Genomic DNA, 18,364 nt, shown 5'->3' with positions numbered 1-18,364 from the left:
GGGAAGATTACCAGAGTCTTGGAAGAATGCTAACATCATCTTAATACATAAGAAAGGAGATGACAAGGACTTGAAGAATTAGAGGCCGATTAGCATGCTCTCTGTAGTATACAAGCTATTTACAAAGGTAATTGCTAACAGAGTTAGGAAAACATTAGAATTCAATCAACCAAAGGAACAAGCAGGATTTCGAACAGGCTACTAAACAATCGACCACATTCCTATTATCAATCAGATAATAGAGAATTGCTCAGAATACAGCCAACCACTATACATAGCCTTCATTGATTACGAGAAGTATTTTGATTCAGTCGAAATATCAGCAGTCATGCAGACACTGCGGAATCAGGGCGTCGATGAAGCATATATAAACAACCTGGAAGAAATCTACAGGGGATCAATTGCTACCATAGTGCTTCATAAAGAAAGCGAGAGAATACCAATCAAGAAGGGTGTAAAGCAGGGGGATACAATCTCCCCAATGCTATTTACCGCGTGCTTACAGGAGGTTTTCAGAGGCCTAGATTGAGAACAGTTAGGAATAAGAGTTAATAGAGAGTACCTCAGTAACCTGTGCTTCGCCGATTACATTGCATTGCTGAGTAACTCAGGGGACGAAATGCAACTCATGATTTCGGAGTTAGACAAGAAGAGCTGAAAGGTGGGTCTTAAAATTAATCTGCAGAAAACGAAAGTAATGTACAACAACCTCGGAAGAGAGCAGCGCTTTGATATAGGTAATAGTGCACTTCAAGTTGTAAAAGACCATGTCTACTAAGGGCAGGTAATAACTGTGGAGCCGAACCACGAAATTGAAGTAACTAGAAGAATAGGAATGGGGTGGAGCACATCTGGCAAGCACTCTCAAATTATTACAGGTAGATTCTCACTATCCCTTAAGAGGAAGGCATATAACAGCTGTATCTTCCCGGTACTTAGCTGCGGAGCAGAAACCTGGAGACTTACAAAGAGAATTCAGCTTGAATTGAGGACGACGCAGCGAGCAAAGGAAAGAAAAATGGTAGGTGTAACTTTAAGAGACAAGAAGAGAGCAAAGTGGATTAATGAACAAACGGGGGTTAAGGATATCATAGCTGAAATCAAGAAGAAGAAATGGACATGGGCCGGTCATGTAGCGCGTAGACAGGATAACCGCTGGTCGTTAAGGGTAACTAACTGGATTCCCAGAGAAGGCAAGCGGGTTAGGGGGAGACAGAAGGTTAGGTGGGCAGATGAGATTAAGAAGTTTGCGGGTATAAATTGGCACCAGCAAGCACAGGACCGGGTTAACTGGCAGAACATGGGAGAGGCCTTTGTTCTGCAGTGGACGTAGTAAGGCTGATGATTATGATGATTATGATGATGATGATGATGATGTTACGGGGAAGATTTATTCACCGACAGCGGGTCTTGCTAACGGCTGAAAGAGCGCACAGTCATGCAGGCCAACGGGGAAAGCTCCAACCCACAGCAACCACGTTGTCATCTTCCTCCTTTTGGGTTCCATTACACCTGTGCCGGAGCGACAATTCCATGCACGTATCGTCACCCCGGCCGGTAAGGCACAGTCTCGGTGCCTGTTAAATGAGCGAGTCCACGTTGTAGGGCTTGAGACGAGAAACGTGGACTACTTCCGTTCTGGGTGCAGCAGCCGATGAGTTAGTGGTAGCGGCAATCTCGTAGGTCACAGGTGTGACCTGACGAAGGACTCGGTAAGGCCCAGCGTATCGCGATAGTAGTTTCTCGCAGAGGACAACACGTCGAGATAGGAACCACAGGAAAACAAGAGATCCCGCAGAAAAAAGGACATCTCTATGTCGATGGTCGTAAAGAGACTTTCGTGCTGTGTTAGAAAGGAGGTGTCGGGACATGCCGCCACGTCCGTGACTGTGGCGACCTTGGGTAGCGTGGTCCCGGCTAGAGCCATCCGAGTGCCGGGAGATGACGAGTCGAGGAACCGGCGTAGATGAGAGGAAAACGTTTATGTACAATATTTACATGTTGAAAGTAGCATAGAACAGCATGGAACAGATGAAGCACCCCCGAGCGTCTCTTCGCTCGCGTTTTTATACACTGCCTTCCCCGGATTCACTGTGAGAGAAGACAAGTCAGTTCAGGTCCCTCCAATACCCATTGCAAAAACCAGCGCCACTGGGTACCTGCGTCCGGCGCCATGCCTGATTATGGGCCCAGTATGGCGCTGGTACCAGCGCCTCCCAGCGCAGGTACTGGGACGCTAGAGCGGCAGCGTCCCAGTACTCTACGCAAAGTGGGTTCCCAGGGATAAAACAGGGGCGCCCATTTGCCATAAATAAATGAATATATAAGTAAAATAACGCGCATTCACATTAAAAATTCAAAAAATAAAGAAACACCGCTTCACGGGATTTGAACTCGCTACCTCCTGATCTTTAACTGAGTACGCTTCCCATTACGTCACGCCAGAACGTGCTTGTGGTGTTGTAAAACGACTATTTATCCGAAGAACGCGCCGATCAACCTAATGTTTAGAAGTCGCACAGTCAAAACTGACACAATATTTCTTTCCAAATAACAATTGCGTCTTGTTTCGACAGTGACGAACGGCTTCCGGGCACCCAATGACGCGCAGATATTAGCAAGAGTGCAAAGTTTTTTGAAGCATCTACATCTTAACTATGAAAAATCTCAAATTGACTGGAGGAGCAGCCACAGATTGTTAGCTGTTGCTGCCGATAGTTTTTTTTTCCTGTGAAAGTAGTTTCTCGCACTTGCTACTGGTCAACATGTACAGATGATTTAAATGTCTTGTTCGGTAGATATCCGCGCACACTAGTGAATATTGAGCATTTTTTCGCGCAAGCGACGGTGTAGCAGTACACATCCGGCGTGCAAGATTACATATTTGCAGTTGCATCGATACCAGCAACTAAGGAACCGCCGAAGAAATGACTAATGCAATCCTCTGAAAAAGTATGCCAGTATGTTAGCTCACTAACGCGTGCCAAATTTTCAACTCTAAATTGCGTGTTCTTACGTTAAAGTCAGAGAAGTACCAGCTCCTGCACTCAGAAGGAAGCTTTCGGTGACAGCCTACGTTGCTTAAAGCACGACACATCGATCATCGCCACTCCTTGTGCGGGCACCGCACACGTGCATAAATGGTCGATTTAGGCTCAGGTATGTATAAGCTGTAGTTTACAGTCATTCTTACACTTTATAATTGTGCCTACTTAAAGTAAAAAGCGCCGGCAGCATGTAAACAAACGCAGCCGGCACGATAGGCCTCGCTGGGACGGGGCACTGGGTAAGGCTGCTTTCGAAGCAGCTGAGTTGCTATGCTTGAAGTTTCTGCATTTGAGCTTCGCAATATTTCTAACTGTTACCTAAACTGTACCTGAAGTAAGCGGAAGGTCAATCAATGCCAGATATGCATTTACGGAGTGGCAATGGCAAGCGACAGCCGTTTTCTGGCCTCCGCTGGCCGTAAACAGCGGGCGTGCCAGAGTACAGATATATGCAGTTATATCAATACCGACAATTAAAAAAATCACCCATATAAATACCAATGCAATCCGCTGAAAACGTATGCCAGGGAGTCAGTTCACGAAGGCGTATTAAATTACCAACTGAAAATTGCCTGTTGTTACATATCAGTCGGAGAAGTACCGGCTAAGTGCGGCCGGCAGCTTTCGGTGACAGCCTGCGTAGCTGAAAGCGCGACATTCGATCGTCAGTGCTCCTTGTGCAAACATCGACACAAGACAAAATAGTTGATTTAGATTCATGGATGTCTAAACTATACTTTATAGTTATTCTAACACTTTAAAGTTGTGTGTACACGAAGCAAGAAGCGCCGGTAACATATATACCAACGGGACTGGCATGACAGGTTTAATGCTCGCTGGGCCGGGCACTAGGTAAGACCGCTTACGTATGCTCGGTATCTGTTAGGGTAGCATCTCTCCCTGCCGTCGAATCAAGCGTTTTATATTCAACAACACCGAAATAAACTACGGCACACACTACCATAACATGCACGCTGCAGCTGCGCTGGTAGAAACAGTGCATGATCCAGTATTCACCAGCACTTGCCATTGAAAATTCCAGCGCTTCCAGCGCTTTGCAGTGCGCACCAGCATCACAGCGGTTGAGCCAGCGCTCCTACCAGTGCGACTCAGCTTTTTCCAAGTGCACCCAGTGAAGTGCCGGTGATTACAAGCGTGTACCAGTGTCTGCAGCGTGTACCAGTGCCAAAACACGTACTGGCATCACGCTGTTTTTGCAATAGGGATAGGATTGTCCTCCTCCACTCCGACCCAAACACAATGCACCTAGGCCCGGTCGCTGGCCCAGGAATGTAGAAAGCATGCTCTTGGCACAAGTCCAGATGCGAGACCCATTGTTCGGTGCACCACCCAAAGGACGAGGCGGAAGCACAGGTTGCAAAGGTCCCTCCGGGTAGTCGGGTGGAAAGGGTTTTTACGTCCGCGGGCCCAGCAGACTCACCGCACCACCATTGTAGTTTTAAGCCGCACTGGAATGTCGCTCCCGGCATAACAGCTGTCTGCGACGACGGTAACCGAGCACGGGCTACCGCGCGTGCCGTGAGGGCACGGGTGATCGCATCCTGAGAGTACGAAGTGGAGGATGGGTGGTCTGATGAAAGCAATGTGTCGAAGGCCAGTAAGGGATTACGTCCGAAGAGTAGACAAAATAGGGAGTAGCCCGCTGTTTCATGACGCGACGAGTTATAGGCGAAGGTGACGAAAGGCAGAGCTATGTCCCAATCAGTGTGGTCTTTAGATACGTACATGGAAACCATGTCTGTGAATGTGCGGTTTAGGCACTCCGTAAGGCCGTTAGTATGAGGGTGGTAAGATGTGGTGAAGTTGTGACGGGTAGCACAAGATCGGAGTAGATCATCAACCACACGAGATAGAAAGTAGCGACCGCGGTAGTGAGCAGGTGAGACGGAGCGCCATGCTGCAGAATAATGTCGTAGAGCAGGAAGTCGGCAACGTCAGTTGCGCAGCTGGATGGTAGCGCTCGAGTGATTGCATACCGAGTGGCATAATCTGTGGCCACTGCAATCCATTTATTTCCAGTTGTAAAAGTAGGAAAGGGACCTGGCAAGTCCAACCCCACTCAATAAAACGGATCGGCTGGAACATCAATGGGTTGAAGAAGACCGGCATGGGAAGTCGTAGGCTTCTTTTGGCGCTGGCAGAGGTCGCAAGATGCGACGTATTGGCGATCGGAGCAGTAGAGACTCTTCCAGAATACTCGCCGTCAAACGCGGTCGTAGGTTCTGGAGACTCCTAGATGTCCAGAAGTTGGAGCATCGTAGAATTGTCACAGAACATCCTTTTGCAGGTGATTTGCTACGACTAGTAAAAGTTCCGTGCCGTTGGAGTGTAAGTTGCGGCGGTACAAAACGTTGTCTTGAAGCAGGAATCTGCTAATGGAAGGGTCCGTATGACGCGATTGAAGGTGGTCAATGATGGTGAGCAGCGATGGATCTCGGTGCTGTTGGTCGGCCACGTTCAAAAAGTCAGTAATGGCTAAAATGCAGGCATCGGATTCCAAATCAGCGGAGTTAGGTCGATCAACTGGGTGCCGGGATAAGCAGTCGGCATCGCTGTGCAACTTTCCAGATTTGTACACAACCGAGAACGTGTACTCCTCTAATCGAAGTGGCCATTGGCCGAGTCTTCCTGTAGGGTCCTTAAGCGTGGACAGCCAGCAAAGCGCATGATGGTCCATGATGACTGCGAACGGACGTCCGTATAAGTACAAACGGATTTTCGCAATAGCCCAAACGAGGGCTAAGCATTCTCGCTCAGTGATGGAATAATTTTTTCCGCTTGCGACAGAAGGCGACTAGCATAGGCTATCACACGGTTGGCCCCATTCTGTATCTGAGCGAGTATAGCACCAATGCCATGGCCGCTTGCATCGGTTCGAAGCGCTGTTCGAGCTCCTGGATCGAAATCAGCCAACACAGGTAGTGATGTGAGGGCGGTAATCAACGACGCGAAGGAATGTTCTTGGTCCTTCCCCTAAGAAAAGGCCACATTCTTTTAGAGGAGATCCGTGAGGGACCTAGCAATATCCGCAAAGTTGAAGACAAAGCAGCGGAAGTATGAGCAGAGCCCAATAAAACCGCGAACTTCTTGTGTGGAACCCAGAACCGGGAATTCTCGGACTGCACGGACTTTGTCAGGGTAGGGTTGAACACCATTGGCGTCAAAAAAGTGGCCGAGTAGTTTAATCTGCTGGCGTTCAAACGAGCATTTCGACGAACTCAGTTGGAAACCAGCGCAACGAGAAACGTCAAGAATTGCCGAGAGACGAGATGGGTGGCTTTCGAAGGAGGGCGAGAAAACGATTACATCGTCCAGATAGCAAAAGCAGGTCGACCATTCGAAACCATGCAGGAGAGAGTCCATAATACGTTCAAAAGTAGCCGGGGCATTGCACAACCTCAAAGGCATGATCTTGAATTGGTAAAGGCCGTCGGGTGTGATGAATGCTGTCTTCTCGCAGTCGCAGTCGTCGACCGATATTTGGCAGTATCCGGATCGAAGATGAAGGGACGCGAAATAGCTCACGTCGTGGAGGCAGTCGAGCGCATCATCGATTCCGGGTAGAAGATGAACGTCCTTCTTGGTGATCCGATTCAGGTGGTGATAGTCGTCGCAAAAGCGCCAGGTGTTGTCCTTCTTTTTAACTGAGACAACAGGGGATGCCCAAGCAGTCGATGAATGCTCAATAACGCCTTTGCTCAGCATTTTCTCGACCTGCGCTTGTATAACTTGGCGCTCAGCATGTGACACGCAATAAGGGCGTTTTTGGAGTGGGCTGGCATTGCTGGTGTCGATCCGGTGGGTTACGGCACTTGTGCGGCCCAGGGGGCGGTCATGGACGTTAAAGATATCCAGGTAAGAAAATAGAACACCCCGTAGCGCTGCAACTTGAGAAAGTAAGAGGTCGCTATATATCATTTTGTCGAGGAACGCCTTATATTGCGAGGTAATGACAGGTGTCACCACAGAATTAGTGTCAGGGGTAAAAGAACAAATCGAACATTTATCAAGAGTGGGAAATCGGCTAAAGTGATACCTTGGGGAAGAAATTGGGTCGACGTAGAGGAGTTCAGAACTCGAAGTAGCGCCGTGTTGTTAGCAACAACCACTATAGTATGTGGTAGTGCGATGTGGTGCGTAAGGGTCAAATCAATGAGGGGAGCCACCAGATAGTCTCCATCAGAAACGGACGGAAAGGGCAACACAGGAATGCATATATCAGCCTGGGGCGCTAGCCGCAGAGACTCCACGGATCGTAGCCGAGTGCGACTTGGAGGAGTGAAATCAGTGCACAAAGGCAATTAGAGCCGTAAGATACCGGTAGAACAATCTATGAGGGCAGAGTGGGTGGTTAAGAAATCAATTCCAAATATGACGTCGTGTGGGCAAGCATCGAGGACTGCGAAGAGAACGGAAGTGTGGTGGCCGGCAACAGTAACGCGGGCAGTGCCCATGTCAAGCACCGATGTTCGACTTCCGTTGGCCACTCTAACAGTAGAGAACATAGCAGGTGTGAGAACCTTTTTCAGCCGAGATCGAAGTTTTGAACTCATAACAGATACTTGGGCACCAGTGTCAATTAGAGCAGTAACAGCGTGGCCATCAACGAACACTCGAAGTAAATTGCGTCTTGAATTTGTAGCCGGTTGAGGGTTTTCGTTCCGAGTCGTCAACGCAGCGCCACCTCCAGGAGCTGCACTCGCCAGTTTCCCAGGGGATGACGAGAATGAGCCGGTGACGGAGAGCGGCAGCGTAGAGGGGAGCGTGACGGCCGACCCTGAGATGACGGCGAGCGGCTAGAACAGTTTCTTTGGGCGACGATGTTAGCGTAGGACGGACGGTTCGGAGCGTGGAGATGAACGGTGAGGTGAGGGGTCCTGAAGATGCTCATCCGGAAAAGCGGGTTGCGAATAGTGTCCACGCTCCTGACGGCGGTCGACATTAGGATAGCTTGGCCGGAAATACCACCTGTTGCGGCAATGGCGGGAGATGTGCGCAACTCGAGAGCAAGAAAAGCAGATGGGTCGATCATCGTGCGTGCGCCATTCAGATGGATTTCGGTGGCGTGGTGGAAACCGAGGAGTCGAAGCTGCCGCCGCGACAAGTGGAGCAGAGTGGTGGTCAGCGTTGTGGACGGGAGTGCTCATGGGCTGCGACATGAGTCTGGCGGGCTGGGGAACCTGGACGCCCAGGTTAGCAAACTCCTGACGTACGACAGCTTGATTAAGCGAGACTGTTGCCCAGTTGTCCTGCGCAGGGAGCTGATAGGAAGTGGGTGCCATGGCCTCCGGCTCCTGGCGAACAATCCTTGCAATATTGGCAGGAGGTGCAAGTGACCGGGGCGCTGCAGAATCTTCGCAAGACGATGTCGCAGCGGTGTTTGGTAGTCTCGTGAAGCGGTAGGTTATTCGTCTGCTTTTAGCTTGTTCAAATCGTCGGCATTCAGATATGATGGAGTCGACAGTGGGACAGTTCTTACACATTAGTATGTTGAAAGCATCATCAGCAGTGCCTTTGAACACGTTGCTGATCTTGTCCGCCTCGGAAATGTTTTTGTCAGTCTTCCGGCACAGTGCCAGTACATCTTGGATGTACCTGACGTACGACTCTGTCGATGATTGAACACGCGACGCGATTTCCTGCCTGGCTGCCGTCTGACGAGCAACTGACCGACCGAACAAGCAGAAAATCTTTTGCTTGCATGTGTGCCAGCTGGTTAATTCTTCTTCATGCGTCTCATACCAGGCGCGTGCCGTATCCCGTAAATAGAATAGAAAATTTGCCAGCATAAGCGTCTCGCCCCACTTGTAGAGCTTGCTGACGCGCTCGAATAATGCGAGCCATTCTTTGACGTCCGTGCTGTCTGTCCCGGAAAAGGTGCCAAGGTCAAGAGGATGGGGGGAGGGGGGATTACAGATGATGGAGCCGGTGTGGATGGCGAGGCCTGACTGCCGATTTCAGGCATCGCGGCTGGACAAAGCTGGCGTTCGCTGCGGAGTTCCAGAGCTGGGTTGTGTGAAGACCCAGCACCTTCACCAAAAGATGATACGGGGAGGATTTATTCACGGAGAACAGTTCTTGCTAATAGATGAAAGAGCGCACAGTCATGCAGACCAACCGGGAAAGCTCGAGAGTTCAACCTACAACAACCACGTTGTCGTCTTCCTCCTTTTGGGTGTCATTTCAGCTGTGCCGAAGCGACAGTTCCATACACGTATCAATATTAATGAGATCTAACAGACAATAATGCCAAGGAATGTATAGGGGAAGTTATTAGAACTAATGTAAAGTAAATAAGAAGAAAGAAAAGTTGGTGAAAAAATAACTTGCCATGAGCGGAACCAAATCTACGACCTCCGAATTACACGTTTGATGCTCTACCGCAGAAATATCATGAGCCCACCAAAGAAGGTGATCAGCCTGCCGAGATACACCGGAGCTGAAGACGACGTCCCTGTGGACAAGTGCATGCACCTCTTCGAATTGAAGGCGAGCGACGTTAGCTGGCCCGAACTATATCGCATCGACTGCACTAGCGAGTACCTGGAAGGTGAGGCGCTCTGCTGGTACCTCACCATGATTTCCGACTCTAAAGATACGCGGGACGGCACCAAAACAAGCATGATAGCACGATTTTCTGCATCTGTCAGCGACCCTTTCCGCCAATTCTCACACTGCAGGCTCAGAAGACAACAGCGCATCAGGCACTACTACAAAGCGAAAACGCGCCTAGGTCACCTCGCAGACTTGAAGGACGTTCACATCGTATTAGGATTGACCGATGGTGTACCTGAGGAGATTTAAAGGCGCCCTGCTGGATTGACGCTCACTATCCCGGCCAAGTGGCTTACTGCTGAGCTTCAAACGGAAGACTCTGTCCACAGAGACGCTTCCCAACACTCGCCGAAGCGGCAGCTCATGCAGCGAGAGCCTCATTCCACGCGACGACGGCTCCTTGCAGGATCGATGCGCACGCCTCACAGTGAGTGCCTACACTGTGTCTGTGCTTGTTTGCCAAATCAGTTTCACTGTCACAATGAGTGCCCTCTTCGCGAAATGATGTCTGCTCTAACTGACGACCAGGAAAACGATGAGGGCAGTCCAAAGCTTAATTAATACGTTTTGATGCACTTGTGAACGGACACTTGGTGAACGCAACTCTGGATGCAGGAGCGACTATTACCTTTATCAGTGACGTTGTGTTCCTAAAGCCCAAGCTGTAGTTGCTCAAGGGTCCGTGCATTAGTGTCAAACAAGTCATCTCAACCACAAAAACTTTAAGCCGCATACACATACAGTTGTAAATAGGGAAGATAAAGTGCACAGTCCAAGCACACGTTCCGCCAGGCATGAAGACTGAATTCTTGCTAGGCCTGGACAACGCCTCCTTTTTCAGCCTTTCACTGGACTTTAACGCGATGACTTTGCTTCAAGACAACAAAGCTTTACCAAATGCCTCTCGAACTCAAAAGTGTGCCTTCAGCGCCGATACAACTGCGCTCCAAGCCATTGATGTCAAACACCTTCCACCATCGCAACAAGCTGCTCTGAAAGAGGTGCTTCACAGTTAGGAAAACATTTTCTCAAAGTCCCAGAATGGCTTCAGATGTATCGCGGATGAACGACATTGCATTGCCCTCAGCAACAGCGCTCCTATCTACAGACCACCATATCCATGCTGCTTGGCAGGCAAAGAGGAAATCATCAGGCAAGTGGATCTCAAGCAAGGTGTAGTGCGTCAGTCAATTTCACCGTACGCGGTTCCTGTCCTTCTTGCGGAGAAAGACATACCCTGTTTATGCATTGATTATTTAAAACTTAGCCCTGTCACTGTGCCTGACTACCAACCTATTCCGCGTATAGACGATGTGCTAGACTACTTGGGAAAATCAAAATATGTTTCGACATTAGGTACCGCCTCAGGCTGCTGGCATGTCAAAGTGAACCCAGAGGGCATCCTAAAAACTGCTTTCGTCATGCCGAACAACCATTACGAGAGGTTGGTTATGCCTTTCGATTTGAGAAATGCTCCTGCTACGTTCGAAAGAGCTTGATTGATATGTGGTGTTTAACGTCGCAAAACCCCCATATTGCCACGTTCCTTGCGAACGGCACTCGTGAAGGCGTTCAGGAACGTCGTCCAAAAGACATTCCAGGTGCGTATGGTGAGCTTCCGGTTTTCGAACCATGGTTTTGCGGCGTCTTCTGAGTAAAAGTAGACGCAGCGCAGTTTTTCTTCGGCGTCTCAGGTGTTCCAGGCGCCGACTCTATCGTAGGTTTCCAGCCAGCTTTCTGGGTCTTCAAACGATGATTCCCGGAAAATTGGAAGCTCCTTATGCTGCTGGAGCAGGATGGGTACAGGTGTTGCAGGAGCTGTCATCGTTGCAGCGGTCGAGCTCAGGGTTTTAGTCTTACGGGTGGGGTCTGGTAGAGGCTCGAACTCTGGCAGGAGCTCTTGCTGCTGGCAGCTGGCTCGCTGCTCAGCGTTGGCGTCGATGTCCGCTTGACGATAGTTATAGCGCGAGAACAAAACGACGACACAGAGACAAGAAGGACACTTCTTGTGTCTGTGCCGTCGTTTTGTTCTCGCGCTATAACTATCGTCGTGTCATACCAACTAGCCCAAGCTGCCACACTTATAAGTCCCCTTGACGGTGTGGGCTCAGTTCACGGCTGGAGGGGGGCGTTCGGTACATGGGCCGGGAAGCACCTTCACCACATGAGAGACACCATAGTGGAGGGCTCCAAAAACGTCGACCACGTGGGATTCTTTAGCATGCACCCAAATGTGAGCACATGGGCCTACAGCATTTTCGCCGCCATCGAAAATGCAGCCGCCACAGCCGGGATTCAATCCCGCGACCTGCGGGCCAGCAGCCGAGTACTTTAGTCCCTAGACTACCGCGGCGGGGACATTCGAAAGAGCTGTGAGATCAGTGATCAGAAAACGTAACTTGAAAAATGTCGTTATTTTGATGATATCGTAGCCTTCTCCAAAACATTTGCTGAGCACCTACCGCACCTCCAAAATCTATTACATGCCCTGAAAATAGAGAATATAAAACCTAAGCTAAACAAGTGCAATTTTGCCCAGGATTCTATTCAATATCTGGGTCACAAAGTGTCACACGACACAGTATCGTCTAAGCGAAGCAATATGGAAGCTCTATTGCAATTCCCAAGACCGAAATCCCGAAAGAGCTTCACAGTTTTTTTAGGCACCACCAAGGTTTACCGCCAATTTATACCGTCACTTCAGTGACATATATTTTTCCCGCTTACAAAACTGTTGAAGAAGGACACGCCATGACGGACGGATTCATCATGTGAACAAGCTTTTGAGAAAGCGAAACACTGTCTGACCAATGAACCAAATTCACGAATATTTTCTTGTGAGAAACCATGCATTTTTTATTTCGACGCATGTAACGTAGGCATTGGTGCAGTTCTGAAGCAACGAGATCAGACGGTAAAGAACACCCTGTTGCATTTCACTCGCGCAAGCTACTCACACACCAATTAAATTATGCCATTCCAGAGCTCGAGTGCCTCGCTATGATTCACGTTGTTGGCAAGTGGCACTGCTATCGCCATGGAAGACCATTCACTGTTGTCCCCAATCATGCTGCTTTACTATGGTTCAAAAACATAAGAAATCCCCAAGGCCGGCTCTTTCGGTGGTCTCTGAAGATGTCGATGTATGACGTCAACATTCGACATCCAAGAGGCAGCGAAAACATCAAGGCGGACAGATTTTTGCGGAGCCTTGTGATTTGAACTTCTTTCGTTACCGAACTTCAAACTTACCTGGATGACCACCCTCACTGCAAGTACACAACCGAAAGCGGAGTCACTATCATGACACGTAAAGGAATTCGAAAACTATATGTTCCTCTCAAGCTTCGACTGGGCCTTCTGCAGAAAGCACACTGTCAGTTCAGACACGTCGGAGTAAAGAAAACTCTGGACTTGTCACCACCATACTATTGGCCGGAAATCATCGCAGACTTTTCATCCTACGTCCGCCATTGTGACATATGTCGACGTTTCAAGAAGCCGAAAACCAAGAGATTCGGATCACGCGAGTCACTACTACCTGCAATACGACCTTTTGATTTTTTAGCAATAGACACTACGGGTGGCTTTCTGGATACGGCTCCACGAAGAATTTTATTCACTTGACGATCGACCACACTACGCGATATGTCTGGGCGTTTCCCCACAAAAATAAAACTTGTGACGCACACATTTCGTGCATCACCGCCATCTTCACTGCAGGGAAGCCCGAATAATTGCTATCTGATCGTGGGCCAGCTTTCACTGCTGCAAAATTCAAGCAGTTCCTAAAACGCAACGGTGTTCACCAATTGTTCCCATCCTCCCAACACAATGAACAAATGTACGAATCAGACCATTGAAATCCGACTAAAGTGCAACATGAATGAACAGCCGCAGAAGTCTTGGGTCAAACATCGTTCGGATGTCGTCGAAGAATGCAACAGAACCGAACATGAAGAAACACGGTATGCATCATCAAACCTCACGGATATAATCGCTTTATACGACACAATTTTAGAAGCACCAATGGAGAGTGTGCAAGAAGCGAGAAAAAGTGCAGTCAACAACACGCTTGCCTACCATGAAAAGAATAAGATCATCTACTACGAAAAAATTCCTACCACAAGATCTTCCCCTGGCGAACTGGTGCTCTACGAAACACCTTGGCACTCAAACAAAGGAAAGCTCAGTTCAGTCATGGAAGGACCATACAGAATCCATCGTAGAGTCTCTCCTGTGAACTATGAGATCGACCGATGCGTGGCAACGTTAAGCAGAACAACTGACATTGTGCATGTCAGCAAACTGCGCTGCTACTATTATCCCAATAAGTTAACACTCTCTCGGGGGAGGGGAAATTGATTGATATTGATTAATATTTTGGGTTTAACGTCCCAAAGCCACCATATGATTATGAGAGACGCCGTAGTGGAGGGCTCCGGAAATTTCAACCATCTGGGGTTCTTTAACGTGCACCCAAATCTGAGCACACGGGCCTACAACATTTCTGCCTCCATCGGAAATGCAGCCGGCGCAGCCGGGGTTCGAACCCGCTACCTGCGGGTCAGCAGCCGAGTATCTTAGCCACTAGACCACAGCGGCGGGGCGGGGGAGGGGAAACGTGTGACGGTTCATGGGTGAAAGGGGGAAAAGGAAGATGAGAAAGACGAAGGGTTAAAATAAACTGGTGTTCTGACTGACGCCATGTCTCACTTGCAATCTCTCTCTCTCTCTCTCTCTCTCTCTCTCTCTCTATATATATATATATATATATATATATATATATATATATACATATATATATATATATATATATATATATATATATATATATATATATATATATATATATATATACATTCGATTTCTGCTCACGATTCCTGCTCACGGCTGGTCATATCCTCACCCACTTTTCTACTTATTTACATTCCACTGGTTCTTGTAACTTCCCCTATACATTTCTTGGCATTACTGTCTGTTAGATCTCATTATATTGTGTCAAAACACGGAAAAACGAGCCCTTAGGTATACACTTCTTTCCCTTATTCATTAGCGAGGGTCTCGTAGTGGCAGACTTGGTGTCATCAGGTTGTATACGAGGGTCTATTGATCAGCTGCCCGCTCGTAATAAGTTCACGTGCTACGTGACGCCACACATGCACATAAAAGAGTGTTTTCACACTCGTCGCTTGGCTTATAGATGGCGCTGACTGACACTTCTACTTCTAAATTCACATATAAACCCAAAAAAGTGGATGGAGGGAAGGCCGCTGTGATAGCTCAGTGGTTAGAGCATCGAATGCGTTATTATAAGGTCGTAGGTTCGATTCCTGCTCACGGCTGGTTATTTCCTCACCCACTTTTCTTTCTTCTTATTTACATTCCATTGGTTCTAGTAACTTCCCCTATACATTCCTTGACATTACTGTCTGTTAGATCTCATTATTATTGTGTCAAAACACGGAAAAACGAGCCCTTAGGTATACACTTATTTCCCTTATATATATATATATATTATCTGTTAGATCTCATTCATATTGTGCAAACACGAAAAACTAGCCCTTAAGTATACACTGGTTTCCCTTATATATATATATATATATATATATATATATATATATATATATATAAGGGAAAGAAGTGTATACCTAAGGACTCGTTTTTCCGTGTTTTTGACAGAATATTAACGAGATCTAACAGACAGTAATGCCAAGGAATGCACAGGGGAAGCTATTATAACCGATGAAACGTAAATAAGAAACAAAAGTGGGTGAAAAAATAACCAGCCGTGAGCAGAAATCGAACCTACGACCTTCGAATAACGCGTTCGATGCTCTAACCACTGAGCTACCACAGCGGCCTTCCCTTCATCCACTTTTTTGGGGTTTATATGTGAATTTAGAAGTAGTAGTGTCAGTCAGCGCAATATATCAGCCAAGCGACGAGTGTGAAACACTCTTTTATGCGCATATGTGGCGTCACGTAGCACGTGAACTTATTACGAGCGGGCCGCTGATTAATAGTCCCTCGTATACAACCTAATGACACCAAGTCTGCCAGTACGAGACCCTCGTTAATGAATAAGGGAAAGAAGTGTATGCCTCAGAGCTCGTTTTTCCGTGTTTATGAGATCTAAGAGACAGTAATGCCAAGTAATGCACAGGGGAAGCTATTAGAACCAATCAAATGTAATTAAGAAAAAAAAGTAGGTGAAAAAATAACCAGCCGTGAGCAGGAATCGAACCTACTACCTTCGAATAAAGCGTTCGATGCTCTAACCACTGAGCTACCACAGCGGCCTTCCCTCCATCCACTTTTTTTATTTATATTTGAGTTTAGAAGTAGGAGTGTCAGTCAGCGCCATCTATAAGCCAAGCAACGAGTGTGAAACACTCTTTATGCGCATATGTGGCGTCACGTAGCACGTGAACTTATTACGAGCGGGTAGCTGATTAATAGTCCCTCGTATACAACCTAATGACACCAAGTCTACCAGTACGAGACCCTCGTTAATGAATAAGGGAAACAAGTGTATACCTAAGAGCTCGTTTTTCCGTGTTTTTGACACAATAATAATGAGATCTAACAGACAGTAATGCCAAGGAATGCACAGAAAAAGCTATTAGAACCAATGGAATGTAAATAAGAAAGAAAAGTGGGTGAAAAAATAACCAGCCGTGAGCAGAAATTGAACCTACGACCTTCGAATAACGCGTTCGGTGCTCTAACCACTGAGCTACCACAGCGGCCTACCCTCTATTCACTTTTTTGGGTTTATATGTGAATTTAGAAGTAGGAGTGTCAGTCAGCGCAATCTATAAGCCAAGTGACGAGTGTGAAACACTCTTTTATGCGCATATGTGGCGTCACGTAGCACGTGAACTTATTACGAGCGGGCAGCTGATTAATAGTCCCTCGTATACAACCTAATGACACCAAGTCTGCCAGTACGAGACCCTCGTTAATGAATAAGGGAAAGAAGTGTATACCTAAGGGCTCGTTTTTCCGTGTTTATGAGATCTAACAGACAGTAATGCCAAGTAATGCATAGGGGAAGCTATTAGAACAAATGGAACGTAATTAAGAAAGAAAAGTGGGTGAAAAAATAACCAGCCGTGAGCAGGAATCGAACCTACGACCTTCGAATAACGCGTTCGATGCTCTAACCACTGAGCTACCACAGCGGCCTTCCCTCCATCCACTTTTTTGGGTTTATATGTGAATTTAGAAGTAGGAGTGTCAGTCGGCGATAGGCGGCGATTATGGCAGCGCTTCCTTCGGTGTGGGCAATGTTTGTGCACAGTGATGAGACATCCATGGTGACCAAATAGTACTCTAGAGGTACCACAAGTTTTGAGACTTCTCAAAGGAAGTGGCTGGTATCTTTAATATATGATGGGAATGATTGTGGGATGTGCTTATTGAGAGAGTCAATGAAACTAGAGATTTTTTCAGTAGCAGTACCGTTGCTGGAAACTATAGGTCAGCCGGGATTGTTAATCTTCTGAATTTGGGGCATTAAATAAAAGCGCCCGGGAGACGAGTTGCCAGGTGACATCATTTTACGCATAGGGTACGTTATCTTCCCACTCTTACGTAATGATATAACTGAGGTCTTAATAGTACGTTTATACTCCTCTGTCGGATCACAAGGGAGTTCTTTATAGAAATTGTCATCTGCCAGTTGGCGAAGCCCTTTTTTGATGTAGTCAGTCCTGTCGAGTACAACCACAGCACCATCCTTATCAGCTGGTTTAATAATGATGCTCTGGCTGTCACTTAAACTGCGCAAGGCCTCCCGCTCCTCTTTGGACAGATGGTTGCGGATGGGTCAGTGCTTTTCATATTCCCTGATTATATCGCCTTGGACGGCCGAAATGTACATGTCTAGATATTTGTCTTGTTGTTCACCTGGAGTCCAAGATTTATCTGACAATTGATTTTGTTGCGTGCTGCTTCGATCATGAAAATATTTCATTAGACGCATGGTTCTGGCAAAGTTGTCCAAATTTTGGTAAAGTTTAAACTCATCAATTTTGCCCGAGGCGGGGTAGAAAGTTAGACCTTTTGATAGCAGCTTTGTTTTCGCAGGTGTCAAAGATTTGCTGAAAAGGTTAACCACATTGGTGACATCGGTGCTAGTTTGGGGAGATTGACGAGAGGTTACAGTTTGATTTGTATACGTTGTGGGAGGATTTCTGGTGGAGTGTTTTAAAGTCGGCCACGCGCCGTCTCGCCTCAATTCTTTGTCTTTCTTGCCCTGCATTGCCAATCTCTTTTTTTCCTTCGTATTTGGCCAGTTCTTCTGTTTCAGACTGCGTCAAGCTTGACTGTTTTAGCCGCGCCTGTTTTTCTTCTTTAAGTTCCACCACTCTACGTGTACTGTGTTGTATTACGACCTGAGTAAGCCTAATAGATGCATCTTTTAAAATATTGCTTCACTGCCGCTGCTCATTTTTGTTGAAGTTATTCATTGCGGGTTGCAGCTGAACAGTGAGACCCCTTGGTGCGAATCCCGATGAAATATATGGTTCCAGGTTTAAAGCATGCATTTCAAACCTCACGCGCTTATCAACATTCTTTCTTAAGGCCATGAAATCACGAGACCAACATCTGCTGGAGCGGGCCGTACCTGACGAATAGTTGAGTCAGTCCCTGCGTGGTGGAGAAGCACTGTCACCGGAAGCCTCTGGGTGGCCCCGAGTCGTGTTGTAGGAGCTGTTGCTCCTTGATCTACG

At 47.4% G+C, this 18,364-nt stretch overlaps 1 protein-coding gene and 1 non-coding gene across 5 annotated transcripts in view; both read right to left on the bottom strand.

Annotated features, from left to right (window-relative positions):
* The window catches only part of LOC119177992 (uncharacterized protein C15orf61), a 274,591-nt gene that overhangs the window by 133,777 nt on the left and 122,450 nt on the right, over nucleotides 1–18,364 (bottom strand). The window lies entirely within an intron of this gene.
* TRNAK-CUU (transfer RNA lysine (anticodon CUU)) lies at nucleotides 15,850–15,922 on the bottom strand. The gene has a single exon. It is a non-coding gene; the product is annotated as a tRNA-Lys (tRNA).

The sequence above is a fragment of the Rhipicephalus microplus genome, chromosome 1, assembly GCF_043290135.1.
Source record: "Rhipicephalus microplus isolate Deutch F79 chromosome 1, USDA_Rmic, whole genome shotgun sequence".
Taxonomy (NCBI): Eukaryota; Metazoa; Arthropoda; class Arachnida; order Ixodida; family Ixodidae; genus Rhipicephalus; species Rhipicephalus microplus.
This window is presented reverse-complemented; position numbering and strand designations above follow the sequence as displayed.